The sequence below is a fragment of the Herpailurus yagouaroundi genome, unplaced genomic scaffold (genome assembly GCF_014898765.1).
Source record: "Herpailurus yagouaroundi ecotype Mexico unplaced genomic scaffold, PumYag 199, whole genome shotgun sequence".
NCBI classification, from domain to species: domain Eukaryota; kingdom Metazoa; phylum Chordata; class Mammalia; order Carnivora; family Felidae; genus Herpailurus; species Herpailurus yagouaroundi.
The window spans coordinates 5402684-5417626 of record NW_024412430.1 but is presented as its reverse complement, the minus strand read 5'-3'; the positions used below and the strand labels follow the sequence as shown (position 1 = coordinate 5417626).

Below are 14943 nucleotides of genomic sequence, written 5' to 3'. Positions count from 1 at the left end.
GTTAGTTCATTGGTTCAGGCAGAAACTTTCAGTGAGGGCAATTTGCTTAAGTGTTGAGTAGAGCTGTCCACCTGCTCACCTGCCGTTGCCTCCTTCGGAAATGTATTTCTATCTCTCTGGGGCACCTGGGTGGCTCAGTCAGTTAAGCGGCCAACTCTTGGTTTTCGCTCAGGTCATGAGCTCACGGTTCATAGGTTTGAGTCCTGCATCAGGCTGTGTCCTGACAGCGCGGAGCCTGCTTGGGGTTCTCTCGCTCCCTCTCTCTGCCCCTCCCCTGCTCACATGTGTGCACGCTCCTGCGCTCGCTCTATGTCTCTCAAAATAAATAAATAAACTTAAAAATATATATATATATATATTTCTCTAGTCTTAGGGCTTTATGTTCGTGATCCCTGAGAAATACGTTATTCTTACTCCTGAAATCCCCATGTCCCCGGTTTGCTCTATAATCTACAAAGAGACCTTTACCTTCCTCTTTTTTTGAAAGTCTTCATTGCTGGCTTTTGCGAGGGTGTTTCCCTTAACTTCCTTTATTTTTTGTGGTCCTGTCCCCGCTTCTCTGCAAACCTGTAGCATTTTACAGACCCGTCTCATACTTTCCTGCCTCTGTGCCTTTCATTCTTTCCACCCGGCTATTCTTCCTCACTTTCGCCATGGACTTAGGTGGGGACTCACCCCTTCTTCAGGGCCCATGCCTGAGGCGACTGCTCCAAGTGTCCCTTGTCCTCATCTGTTCCCTCTTCCCTTCCTCCGCTCTCCTGGGCCCTCCGTCTCTGCGGCGCGTTGGCACCTTTCCCTTGGTACTTTGTTTCGATGCTGTCGATATTTTAATCGTACTCTTGTTACACTGGGGCAGGAGCGAAGTCACTTCTACCCCCCGGAAGATCTGACCTAGCGCCTCGCGATGCCAGGAACTTGTGCTTATTTTGAGGTGGGTGAAAGCGGCTGGCTTTTCTCCCAATTTCGTTTTTCTTAGTCTCACCCAGAAGTAGAAGGTTGCGGAAATATTTCGGAACCCCAGAGAGAACTTTACATAGAAAACTCTTTCAGGCCAAAAAAGAAAAAAAAAAGGGGGGGGGAGCCATAAAGCTACGTTCAAAGGGAGGCGGGACTCTAAACAGCATTCGAGTAGAAATCACCTGAAGGGACAGTAGGACCCTTGACAGCTTGTTAGCTCCAAGACCAAGGAAGAGTGAGCCACCTGGGAAGGCATTGGAAAGAGTGTTGGCAGGACCTGGGGAGCTCTGTCTGTTGCTGACAAAATGATAAGAGTATAATGGGATTAAGAGAGGGGATAGGAGAGAAATCCCTCTCCACCGCTGTTCATGAGGCCGGGCAGAGGAGACCCTCATCGCCTTACATTTCTTCATGCAAGAAAGAGCTGGTGTGCTGTTGGCACCGGTCCCAGCGAGCGGGGGACGTGTTGGGCAGCTTTCCCTGACCTTCTTACCGCTTCGGCAGGCTGGCCTGGGTTCTGGAGGAACCATGGCCAAGGCATTAGCACCTCGGCCAGCCTGGGGACTCCGAAGGTTTCAGTACCCGTAGAGCGAGATCTCCTCTGCCCCAAGAACCATTGCTATTTCTTTGGAAATTCCCTTTGCATGTCAGGAAAGGTTGAGGGAAGAACTTTTGTTCGGGCATTTCAACGTCGGCTGTGTTTCAATACCTGTTTGATAATTCACAGAGGTGACGTGTTTATGGAGCACTTAGCGTGTGCCAGGCGATGTGCTAAATACTTTGAGTATGTTTCTAATGTAGTGTGAGCGAAAGTGCGTGTGTGGATATTGGCCCTGTTTTAAGAGCAAGGAACCTGTGGCTCCTGAAATGTAGACGACTTGTCTAAAAGCACCCAGCCTGGGGCGTCTGGGTGGCTCAGGTCATGACCTTGTGGTTCGTGGGTTTGAGCCCCACGTCTGGCTCTGTGCTGACAGCTCGGAGCCTGGAACCTGCTTCGGATCCTGTGTGTCTCGCTCTCTCTGCCCCTCCCCAGCTCGTACTCCATCTCTCTTTCTCTCTCAAAAATAAACAAACGTTAAAATCACCCAGCCCGAACGCGGTAGAGCAGTGCTGACAAACCAGGCAGGTTGATGGGAGTCCATGGGACTGACCCAGCATCCTGTCCCCACCCTTCTCCTACTTAGAAGCACTATCCTAAGAAAGATGCTACTTCAGCCCTCCAGGAACTTCGAATCTATCCACAGAGAAGCGGCTAAAATTCAAGGCAGAGTAGTGGGTGCCATGGAGGATGAACAAAGTATCTTGGAACAACTAAAGAGTTTCGAAGCTTCCTATTAAATGGTTGCTTTTCCCTTAACAAAAGGGATGGGAAAGAGGTTATGTACCTTAAGTTGATCTGTCAGGAGTAATGGGACGGGATGAGAGCTAGAACTTCAAATCTGCCAACCTCGATGCGGATCCCCATTGCTTCACTTACTGTGCCCAAGAGTTACCTCGAACTCTCCTCAACTGTAACGTGAAAGTATCTGGTTCTTATGTATGAGTTAGCTATTGCTGTGTAACAAATCACAGAACTTAATTTTGCAAACAGCTCACGGGCCCTGTTCAGACAGGGCCCAGCAGTGACGGCTTCTCTTTCTGTGGCGTCTGGGACTTCGGTTGGATGACTCAGAGGCTTGGCTGCAGCTGGAGGATTCGCTTGCAAGTGGCCTCATTATTGGCCTCATCCTGTGGTGAGGACTGCATGAATGTCCACTTGGGATGGCACTGGCTTCCCCTGGGGCAAATAATCCAGGAAGTCATGTTGGAAGTACTGATGTCTTTCATTATCCAACCTCAGAAGTCACAGACCATTTCTTCTGGAATTTTCTATCGGCCCCACATGCCAGCTCCGATTTCGTGTGTGAGGGAACTGTATGATGTGGATGTACATACTAGGAGGTGAGGATCATTTGGGAAGCCGGTGGCCACAATTAAATGAAGTACTACATGAGAAGCCCTTAGTGTAGTGCCTTTTCTGACACTAGAAAACCCTCAGTAAATCTTTACTGTTATTATTCTCTGACCTTTTAATTGCAATTAAAAGGAAATACATGCTATTTCCTCTTGTCTGTTGTTTAAACTGCTGCTAGTCAAGGAAGAGGGGGAATCACTTGTCCAGCAGTGCTTTTCAGAGCCTTCTGGTGACACATCGGTGACCCGGCTGAGCAAGGTGCTGATTTTCTTCTTCCTCTCTCTGGACCCTGGGCCCTGCTGGAGTGTTTCTGAGGGCTGCTTGGCGAGCCTCCATAGGGTCCTGCCTTTAGCTCGTTAGCCTGGGCCCTGGCCTGTCATTCTATATTTATCACAGGAGAGTGGAGATTAAAGAATGGCATGAAGTGTGCCTGGGTGTCTCTTTTAATTAATTTAAAAGCTCTGCCCCTGTGGCTCCTCCCCCTGGAAACTGGTGTGTGAAACCATTATGTCTGGCCTGGAAGCTTGGGCAATATATCTGGGGAAATCTCCAACTGCATCTACAGAGACGATGGCCGTATAATTACTCCTCTGCCCTGAAATACTGTGCTCAGGCTTCCAGGAGTTGGGAGAGTGCAATCCTAAAAATAGCACTCACTTCTTGTTGCATGGACAGACTTCTGCACCTGCTCTTTGTCTGGCCAAGATGGCAAGCACCGAGGATTGGGGGAACCGTGATTTGTGCTTCCTGAGATCAGTAAAGCAGGAGGGGAATATCTAAGCGCCAGTGAAAGTTTGCTGGACAAGGGGTTCCTTCCAGAAGTTTCTCTGGGATTATGTACATAATCCCTCTCTCTCTGTCCCTCCCCCACTCATGCTCTGTCTGTGTTCGTCTCTCTCAAAAAAAAAAAAAAAAAAAAACTAAAAACACACCCAAGCTTGCCCCCCCATCCCCCCCGTCAGAGATTCTTTATGTTTTGGGGCGTGTGGCTTGAGTGGGGGGTATTTTATCAACGCTCGCTGGGTGATTCTACTAAGCAGTTGGGACTGAGAAGCACGGCAGCGAGGTAGGAATCCTGTGTCACTCATTGCCTGAGGTCTGATAAGTAATAAATGCTCCACAAGTGCTAATCAAACAAACACTTGAGTAATCTGGAACAAAAGCAGTTCTTTGGTGATCTACATAGTAGAGAAAATAACTTCTCACCTTTGAGTGCTCAGGATATGTCAAACATGCTGGCAGACTTTCACATGTGCTACCTTACTGCCAGGTTTCTAATGAGTTGGGACCTATTATTATCTTCATTTTACAGATGAGGAACCCAAAGAATAGACACATGAAGTAACTTCTCCAAAGTCTCACTGTTTATCAGGGGCAAGCCCTGGTGTTTAAAGCCAGTTGCTCTGAGCCCTGAGGCTGGCCTTCCAACCTTGACATCCATGGTTCTCAAACTGGTGGGCGTCAGAATCATCTGGAGGGCTTGCGGTCTACCCCTCTCACACACACCCCCAGCCTAGATCTGGGAATACTGCATTTATTTCTAACAGGTTCCCAACCTATGCGGATGTTAGGGTCCCGGGACCCGCCTGAGACCACTTTGTCCTACCCTACCTCAGACACGAGGTTTATATGACTACAGCCAGCTTCCATATTCCCACTATCAGCTGGGGTAAGAAGGGGTTTTTAAACTTAAGGGACATTTTAAAGCACGCTTGGTCAATTTAACTTGTTTTTCTAGATCTTCTACCTTTCTGTTACAACATTTTCTCTTTGGGAAGCTGGCAGCTTTAATACAAGAGGATTTTTTTACTTTACTTGCATTGATTGGAAATATGCTTGGCTTCTATATTCTTTCAAGATGCTCCGCAGACAAAGGTTATCTGACAGGAAAGGTCACCAAGATTTGGCCAAGTCTGTGGGAATTCGGTACAATAGAAAGGGTTTTAATGTACCCGGCTGGTATCATGGATCATTACGACCCTACTAAAGAAAATTCAGCTTGACTCTAGAGACACCAAGGCTAAGTAAGGTGCCTCTCAAAGGTCTGGAAATGCCAATCGAACAAATTCAGGGGGTTTAGATATTTTTTAAGTTATGGTAAAATATTTCAGGTATAGAGAAACTTCTAAGGATACCACAAATACCTGTCCACCCACCCCCCGACTGAGGAATAGAACATGATACCGTTGAACCCCCCCCCCCCCTGTGAGCTCTGTCCTAATAGCATCCCTCCCTCCCCTACAGAGTTAGCACAGATGCTGAATTTGAAATGCAGGGGGGAGATGCCCTTTATTGGCAGATTCTTGTTTGTGGGAGGGATCTTCAGTTTGCAGCAGCTTAACGTTTTTTGAAATCCTAAAATACACATCCATGGGTGGAATACAGCACTTGGGCTACTGATGAACAATCCCAGGAAAACCACCTGGAAATGAAACTTGGGTGAAAAACTAAGTTTGATAGAAAAGGTTTTATTCCTTTAGCCATGTAAATATTTTATTATGTAGAGGCATTGATGTAGCGTTGTACGATATCTCTTGTCTGACTGTTAAGAAATAATATATTTTGGGGGAAAAAAAAAACTAGTAATGATTTTGGACAAGCCCGTAGTTAATAACTTAATTTTTTTCCCCCTCTTGCCTTGTAGAAGGCAAGCTCAATTGAAAAGAAAAAAGTAAAGAAGGGCTTGTGAAATCTTGCTGTTTGAGTCTCAGACTCTGGCAGTTAGTATGACTGATATTCCGAATTTGTCGTCTTAGTACAGTGGAATTCTCTGTGATGAATAGAGGGTGGCCTATTTAATATGCATCTTTCAAGCCAGGCTCTAATAAATGGGCTCCCTTTTTTGGATGTACCACCTTGAGATTTCATGAAAGCTCTCTGGGTGGTTTTTCTGAGGGGAAAAAATTATATTTGTCGATCAGCAGAGTGAAAATTAGCTGAGTTCGACTATGCATGTGGGGCATAATATCTGCCCAAAACTATGAACTAGCTAGGATAGTAATTGTGAAAAATGATTTTAAGCCACATGGTTCTTTCCCAGCCAACTGGATGGTGTTCAGTACTCCCAGAGTTTGAGACATTGCTGTTTCTGTGGTTGGCACACATCTTCCTAATGATTTATACTGTCATTTGACTCTAATAAAATCTGGTGGAGTTTGTGGCATTATTGTCCTGGCAGCTTGGAAATCGTCCTTTTAAAACACCCCATTTAGCTGGTTTAATTGAAAATGCAACATGGTGCAAATCTGCAACCATGTGGCACATCTTGAAGCAAACAGGTGGTCTTCTGAGAAAGGGCAGACTCCAGCCAAGCTGCAAAAGATTGTACTGGGAGGACCTAGTGGGGGCTTAGGCATGAGTTTGGTGTTCTAGTATTTATTTCTAAGCAGCTCCGTGTCCTGTAGAAAGGTATTTTAGATCAACCTTCGCCCATGTGAAAAAAAAAATGAGACATCTGGACTCGGTGTATTTTCTTAAGTTCTCTCCTGCTTACTGCCCTCTGGTTCCACATGGCCGATTCAACTGGATACTGGGTCAGGGGAGAGCATGCACTACCGATGGGCCCCTGTCTTCCTTTCCAGCTCAGCCCTATCCCGCGAGCTCCCCACTGTTGACGGACCGCGCTTTTGTTTCCTTACCGCTTCAGATTCGCCGTGTCCCCTGTGTTGGGGTTCCCCAAGACCACCCCAGCTTCGGTGATTCACAAGGAAGACTCACATGATTCCTCATACAGTCACACTCATGGCTATAATTGATTGCAGTGAAAGGATACAACACAGAATCAGCAAAAAGAAAAGCCACATGGCACAAAGTCCAGAGGAAACGCAGCTTAAGCATCCAAGAGACTGATTTCAGTGGAGTCATACGGAAAGCACTTAATTCCTCCGGCAATGAATTGTGACAACATGTGCGAGATGTTGCCTACCAAGGATACTCATTAGGGACTCCGTGCTCAGGGTTTTTATTAGGGGTGGTTGTATAGATACCCAGTGTCTACCGCATACCCAAATTCCCTACTCTTGGAAGGTATTTAGCATAGACCATATCGTTTGCGTAAATACTTAGGCACCGTGCAACATTTCGATGAAGGAATGGTGAGAACTTTCCCCAAGTCCCAAGTTTGCAGCTGCCAGCCAAGGTATTTAGGGGGGCTGAACGCAAACGTGGCTGGGTTGGAATAATAGCTCCAGCTTCATTAAAACTTTGTGTTCACTGAACAAATAAATTAACACTGAAGAAAAATATTCATTAGTGTTCCCCCCGAAGAAAGCAAACCAAATCCCAAGTATGGTCCATATTTGTTTTACAGACTAGAAAAATCCAGCTGAATCAGAGTTCGTGTTAGGCAGGTATTCATTCATTCATTCATTCATTCATTCATTCTTAGAGAATTGCTTTTTTTCCCCCAGCACTTAACAGTGTTCTGGATACCAAGGATGAAATAGTAAGTTGACCACAGTGCCTTCTTTAATGAAGAGTAAGCAAGCAGTTTATGGGTAGAAGGTTGAGTTATTTTGCTTAGAAGAGGCTAGCAATTGATGATCTACCTGAAAAAAAAAATCACTTCAGATATTATTTATTCCCGCCAGGTGCAAATTATTACAATCTTTATGAATTTCCTTGAGCAAGATAGAACTTCTTCCATTCTGGTAGTTGATCTTTTCAGCTTCACTTTCACAGAGTCAAAATATGTGGGTAGCCTGGTCCTTTGGGCCCTACTCTAACGTGGTGAAGGGTCTGTTAACAGCAACAGGGTTGTGTTTGTCAAGATTTTAGTCAAACCTTTTCTTTAATTAGTAGCTCATTTTCTCTTAGAAAGCACATAGCATAGACCCCTAAGCTCCCTCAATCTGTAGTTGTCTTCTTAGTGTGTTGAAGACAAGTTCTTTTGTCAAACGGTTCCTCTGAAATCCTCCTTCTCATGACTTTTCACGCTGAGTTAGGGCTAGTTCCGGTGATTAAAGCACACACTTCTGGCCTGTTTTACCATCTCTCTGCCAATAAGTAGGATTTCCTTTGTACGTACTCCATAAATGTTGACAGAAAATGAGGAGAGGGGGTCAGTCGCTGAGGCTTCATCTGAAATTTTCCAAATTCATAGAACTGAGTTGGCTCATTCTAAAAGATGATGATGCCTTCAAATGTCCTGTGTTGAGAATTCAAATGCTACAGTTATCTGAGGCATCTGGAATGCTATTTTTCCTTAATTTTGGTTAGCAGTGAACTTGGCTGGAAGTCCGTAGAGTCAAAGGAATAATTTTTAGCATTGCAGTGATGGGGAGAATCAAAACACCCAGGCTGCCTGGGGAAGAGAAAGTGATAACCGTCTTCAAATAGAATGCACATGCACATCAATGTGATTTTTCCAGTTTCTCAAGTGTAAGAAAATCCTTGCTAGACTGGCAAGGCCGGGGGATGGGATTCTAGGCTAGCAGTGGCTAATCCAATATGCAAATGGTACATGCTGAGAGGCTTTCTGCACAACAGAGGAAGCCAACGTATAGTGAGAGAAGTAGAATGAAACTAGAAATTCCAGAAAGAGGATTTGATTATGTAATTGAGTAGGTCAGAATCAAACTTGGGTTATACTGTAGAGGTGCTCTTCGTGATGGGAGAGGATGTGGACAAAGTGAAGAATTCATTCACTTGATTATTCTTTCTTTGATTAAGAGGAGAAGAACCCAATAAAAAATTCCTTCCTTTATGCTAAGGGGAGAAAAAACATCAGTGTGGATGGTGTCTATTCAGATAGTTAGTACAAGATTTACGGAATAGTCTTAAACACTACTTGGAAGAAATAAAGCTTTTTTTTTTTTTTTTTTTGTCTGTCTTTTCTCTCTCAGTTTCTTGTTGAGTCGAATCTTGACCCTTGTAAGAAGTCTACTGGGCTGGAAGTTCTGATCCCAACAGACTAAATTAGCATGTCTGAAGTAAAGAAAATGATGCCCAGGTAGCATAGGACTGTGTTCTTTTAATGATCTCTTTGCATGGGTTCCTGAAACCCAGTTACATTAGTGTTTTAAAGCTCGGTGTTTGGGTTTGTTACCTAGTGATAGAGAAACCATTTGTATTTTTCAGTGAACGAAAAGAAATTCACCGGGGCTCTCAGCAGTAGTCAGTTAAGCATAGCAGGGCCACATAAATTTGTTTTTTGATCATTCCTGCTCTGCTTAAATGTTTTATACGCCTGTTCTCATTTTTCTTCCACGCCTGTGCTCTGGATCCCGGGCCCTCTGCTTCACATCCATGCACACGACACACACAAGCACACAGAAACCAACGCTGTGCATGTTTTTGCAATTAGTACCCTGAATCAGGTGGTCTTTAAGGTACAGAAAAAAGAGTTACAAGACCACCACATTGGAACGGGTCTGAAAAATAACTTAATGCAAGCCCTCAGCTCATGTTCAGTACCCACTTTGTATATTTTTACTAACCGGAAGTATACTCTCCTCAGATAGCCCTGTCTTGCCATAATGAACAGTTTAGTTCAAAAACACTTCCTCGTACTTGATCAGAAACTTATGTCCCTGTCACTTTACACACTCCTAAATTCCGGGTCTGAACTCCAGGTGGAGGATCACATCTGATCCCTATTTCTCCAGCTTTCACTGCAAGCATTACACAAACTTCTTTGGAAATTGAAAGCAAAAGCCGAGAAAATAATATAATGAACACCATGTCTCATCTCCAGCTTCCATAATGATCAGCTCAAGGCCAATCTCCATTCATTTATTGCCCCCTCTACTTGATTATCTTAAAGCAGTTCACCCACTTCATTCCATCCCTAAATATTACAGTATGTGTCTCTGAAAGATAAGGGCCATTTTTTTTCCACGGTAAAATCATAATACCATTATCACTTGTAAAAAATTAATGATAATTTCTTTATAGTATCAACTCCCCTGTCTGTTTTCAGATTTTCCCTATTGTTTCCTAATATTTCTATTTTGTAATGTGTTAGTTGGTCTCCTAATATTGTTTCTTTGTAATTTGTTAATTAAGGTCCAAACAGAGTTCATACGCTGTGATCGTTTGGTACTTCTCATAAATTGCTTTTATTCTATCTCTAGCTTACGTCTTTTTTTTTTTTTTTTTTTGTTGTTGTTGTTGTTTTTCCTTTTTTGAAGCATCTAGGGCATTTAGAGCTTTGTGTGGTCAAGATTTTGCTGACTCCATTTTTATGGGGTCTATTATCATGTTCTATTTCTAATATTGTCACTAAATTGATAGGTAGTAGGAGGAGAAGGCTCGATCCAAGTTCACATTTGTTTTTGAGAGGCTGAGGATGAGCCTGATCACCACGTCATTGGCGTGCACTTCCATCAGGAGGCACAGCTTATCTGCTTTGGGATACTCGCAGCTACCCTCACACAGGCCCTTTAGTTATTCGTTAGGGTTTGCAAAATAGTCATGGTCTCTTCCTGTGACTCCTTCTTCATTCATTGGCTGGAATACTTTAATCAAGAGGGACTTCTCATCAGTTACTTGGTAGGTACCACGAGGTACAGTGCCACAGTTCTTCCGTGGCCTCGGAGGTTCTTTTCCTAGCATTCATCAAAAGCTACCAGGGAGGTGTTTTGTTTTGTTTTCAAGTTTTATTACAAAATAATGGGTTTACGTATAGTTGATGTGCTTTATTCCATTGACGGTATTGCTTTAAGGTACCCCGTCTTTGGTCAGTGAGAGCACATTCCTGTTGGCTCCTAGGTCCTTTTGACATGTCCCTAATATTCTTTTTTTTGTGTGTGCGGTACGACAAGCTGTTGTATACACCCCTTGGGTATTTCTTGTTCCAGAAATGGAATCAAGCCATTTCTCCAAAGACCCCTTGTTCCTCCTTTTTAAAAAAAATTGATATTTAGAGACACCCCCCCACCCTCCCGCAATATGAGTGCTGAGATCCTCACTATTACTGGATTAGTCTTTAGGGCTTTTTAGTTAACAGCGTTGGAAATGTGCATTTTTATGTGTGAAATCTACCACGAGTTTATACAGATATGTCCAATTTGAAAGGAGTTCTACAGTTTATCCCCATCAGTCTTACATCTGTGTCTTTTCTCAGGCTGAGAATTCTGTTCTCAGGGATGCCGACCAAATTCCCCACTGTTACATCTATTATTCCATCATAATTGGGTTTTTTTTTATTAACGTGTTGCAGTTTATTTCATATTCTGCACTGTCATTGGAAGAATCGAAAAATATTACAAAGACCTGCGTTACTTTAGCTTGTACGGGCAATAGATGGAGAGGGGCCAAATTATCTGTTCCAGCAACGTGATGTCTGGGAATTCATCTTCTATTTGGAAGGGATGAAGTTAACTTCACTAGGTCTATGCACAGTAGCCTATAATTATTTCCTCTAATGTGCCTTCTTTAGAAAAGAGTGTATTAAACTTGCCATTCTTTATTAGTTTGAAAGATGAGGTAAAACAGGACTTAGAAACATTTCTAATTGTAGAAGTTTGTCCAAGGAAATAAAAGATTAAAGAGATCCGTAATGATCAAACCCGATTCAATCTGGACAAGTAAAAGGGAATGCGCAATGAACAAATCATTTAAACTGGTTGTACACACTAATGAGCAGTGAATGAATTCTATCCTCCCAGGACTTGAGAACGAGGAGTTACCCCAGACTGTTCAATAAAAGCATTAATTCAATGTGTAACAGAAGGGAAAAATGAAGGAAAGCAGCAAGGCAAATAATTCCTACAGAAAAAAGTAAATTGGTAATGATTTTATTCCTTCAGCATTTATTGAGTCCCTCCTCTGTATCAGACATAATTCAACCTGCTGGGGATACAAATATGAAAACGTTGCGTGCTCTGCTAGGTCACAGCAGGTTGGGAAATCACTAACTTTCTATACCACCAGTATAACACAGGCATGCTCACAAGTACCGTGGACCCCTGCAAGTATAGTTAAGCTTTTTGGTGTCGAGTTAGAATCTTTTATTTGATTGCCTCGACCTCAGATTTCTAATGTGGAAATGAAGTGCCTGAAATTAAGTGATGGTACGTGGTAGGATTTCTTTTTCAGGCGAATGAATGACTTCCATGGTCATTAACAAAAGTTATTTCTGAGGGAGCACTGCTTCTAAGGATTGCTGATAGATAGCTCCAAAGTCAAGTGGTTTGGGACACACTGGTTTGAACAAACCTAAAATGTTTCTTTACCGCAGGACTTCTCAGAGCCTTTTGTATTCTAATCAGCTTTGTGAATTGATAGCAGAGGGATGAAAATGTAAATGAAGAGTTGTTTCTCTAATTTATTTATCCAAGAAAAAAATATATATATACATATGTACGTGCATATGTGTATTTTTTATTTTTTTTTAATTTTTTTTAACGTTTTTATTTATTTTTGAGACAGAGAGAAACAGAGCGTGAACGGGGGAGGGTCAGACAGAGAGAGGGAGACACAGAATCTGAAACAGGCTCCAGGCTCCGAGCTGTCAGCACAGAGCCTGACACGGGGCTCGAACTCACGGACCGAGAGATCATGACCTGAGCCGAAGTCGGCCGCTCAACCAACTGAGCCGCCCAGGCGCCCCTATGTGTATTTTTTAAAGTAGCCTCTGTGCCCAGCATGGGGCTTGAACTCCTCACCCTGAGATCAAGAGAGTCGAACACTCAACTGACACCCCACCCGGGTGGCCCAAGAAAAAAATATTTTTCATGAAATGTTTCCTTTGAGATCGTTGGAGTTGTAAGTTATCGGAAACTTCAGTCCAAACCGGGGGGAAGGAAAAGTAATAGAAGAGAGAGAATTGACGGGCTCATAGACTGCAGCCTGGATCAACGCCTCTGTTGATCCAGAAAGTACAGCCGTTCTCTAGGACCCCAGTTCTGCCACCAGTCAGGGCGGCTGTGATCCCTCCAACTGTTGGCTTCTTTCTCCACCAGGCTTTCTGCTCGTGGTTACAGGAGAGCTGTCAATAATGCCTCGTTCAAATCTGATGGAAACGGTGAGAGCTTTTGCTCTGATATTCTGAGAGAAGTTCTAGGGAGCACACCCCTTCTTGTCCATCTCTCCTCCCCTCTTTCCCTATTCTGTTCACGGTTTCTGACCAGTAGCCTTGACTGCCTTGTCAGACATCTCTGGGGGCGAGGTGGCTTAGGAGGAGGGCACAGCCTGAGTGGCAAGAGGAACGAAAACGAGAGGCTCTGGGAAGGAGGTCCCTCCACCCCTGACTGCGATCTGGGGACACGGATGGGCACCCTTGTCATGCGTGTTCCATGAGCAAGTGAAGGCGGCTGTTGATACAAAGGCTTCAGCGGACCGCTTTAGAGAAGAGACAGCTGCCTCAGCGAGGGCCCAGCGTCTGAGGGCAGTGGGTGGTCTGGGGGACACTGGCATGGCTTCCTCTTGGCTCCTGGTGCTTCCAGATGCCGACTGCCTCTCTCTGGATCATCCTGAAGTCTGTCATTATGGCAGGGGCTCTTTGCTTTGTGCCCTTGGGGGCTTAACTGTTTGATATGTTAAAAAAAAAAAAAAGATGTGCCTGTGATAGGGTCTCTCCAGTAGTTCATTTTGATACATTTGAGATCCCCAGATAAGTTGAAAGACTAGTAAGAACACATACATTTCATTCACTTGGATTTACCAAAAGTTAACGTTTTCCCTTTACACGTACACACACGCGTGCACACACACACACACCTTTTTCCAGAATTTTGAACGTTGCAGACGCTTTAAAAATGCACCCCCTGGGGCGCCTGGGTGGCGCAGTCGGTTGAGCGTCCGACTTCAGCTCAGGTCACGATCTCGCGGTCCGTGGGTTCGAGCCCCGCGTCGGGCTCTGGGCTGATGGCTCAGAGCCTGGAGCCTGTTTCCGATTCTGTGTCTCCCTCTCTCTCTGCCCCTCCCCCGTTCATGCTCCGTCTCTCTCTGTCCCAAAAATAAATAAATGTTGAAAAAAAATGCACCCCCTAATATTTCAGGATGCCTCTCCTAAGACTATTTTCCCAAATAACCAAAACGTCATTGTTGGTTCTAGGAAAGTGATCTCATCCAGTTGACTGTCTTCAGATCTCTCCAGTGGTCACAAAAAAATTTCTTCGTAGATCCATTCCTTTTGATCAGAACTCAGAATCCTATGTTGCTATTATTCTCTCCATGTCTCTATTTCCCTTAATCTAGAAGATCCCCTCTCCCTTCACTGGCTTGAGGAGTGGTCTTTCATATTGATGGTTTTGATGAGACCAGGCTACTGGTTGTAGAATAAGTCATACTTTGGATTTGTTTGATGGGTTTTTGTTTTGTTTCGTTTTGTTTTTCTGGGACTGGAGGAAGGATTAAGCATTTTTGGTACAAAAACCACCCAGGTGACATTATACCCTTTTTGGTGCTTCATGTCATAAAGGTTAGAAGTCCCGTTTTTGGTGGTGTTAAATTTATTTACTCGTCTGGTTGAGGTATCTGCTAGATTTCTCCACTGTAAAGGTGGATTTTGTCTTTTTAACTAATCAAATTTGAGGGCTAATATTTTGAAACTTGTGAAGATTTTATTGCTTTTCAACCTCTCCCCAAGATTTTAGCATCTATTGAGGATTCCTCCCCAAGTTGATATTAGATCAGTGGTTTCGAGATGAGGATTTTCCAATTCTGTAATCCCTTCATGACTCTTCCTTTTTACTATTCTTATGAGCTCATGGATTCTTCTTAAATGTAGTGATTCATTGATGACATGATTTCTGTTTGGTTCTTCACTTGTCCTGAGTCTGGTGAGTGGGTGGCTTTTCAAGTTGACTCCTGTGTTCTTTTGAGAAGCCCCCAGTCTGTTTTTTCAGTGCTCCCTCTTCTATAGTACAAGAAAATATTCACTTTGTATTTTCTCTACCTCAGACCCAGATATAGCCATTTCTCCAAGTTGATGATTTCTCCTGTTGAAGAATGATATATATATATTAAGTTTATTTATTTATTGAGAGAGAGAGAGCACGGGAGGGGGAGAGAGAGAAAGAGAGAATCCCAAGCAGGCTTCACACTGGCAGCTGTCAATTTAGAGCCCAACACAGGGCTCAAACTCA

General features: G+C 43.8%; 1 protein-coding gene across 1 annotated transcript in view; it reads left to right on the top strand.

Annotated features, from left to right (window-relative positions):
• Positions 1 to 14943, top strand: part of PCSK5 (proprotein convertase subtilisin/kexin type 5) — a 471153-nt gene that overhangs the window by 94220 nt on the left and 361990 nt on the right. The window lies entirely within an intron of this gene.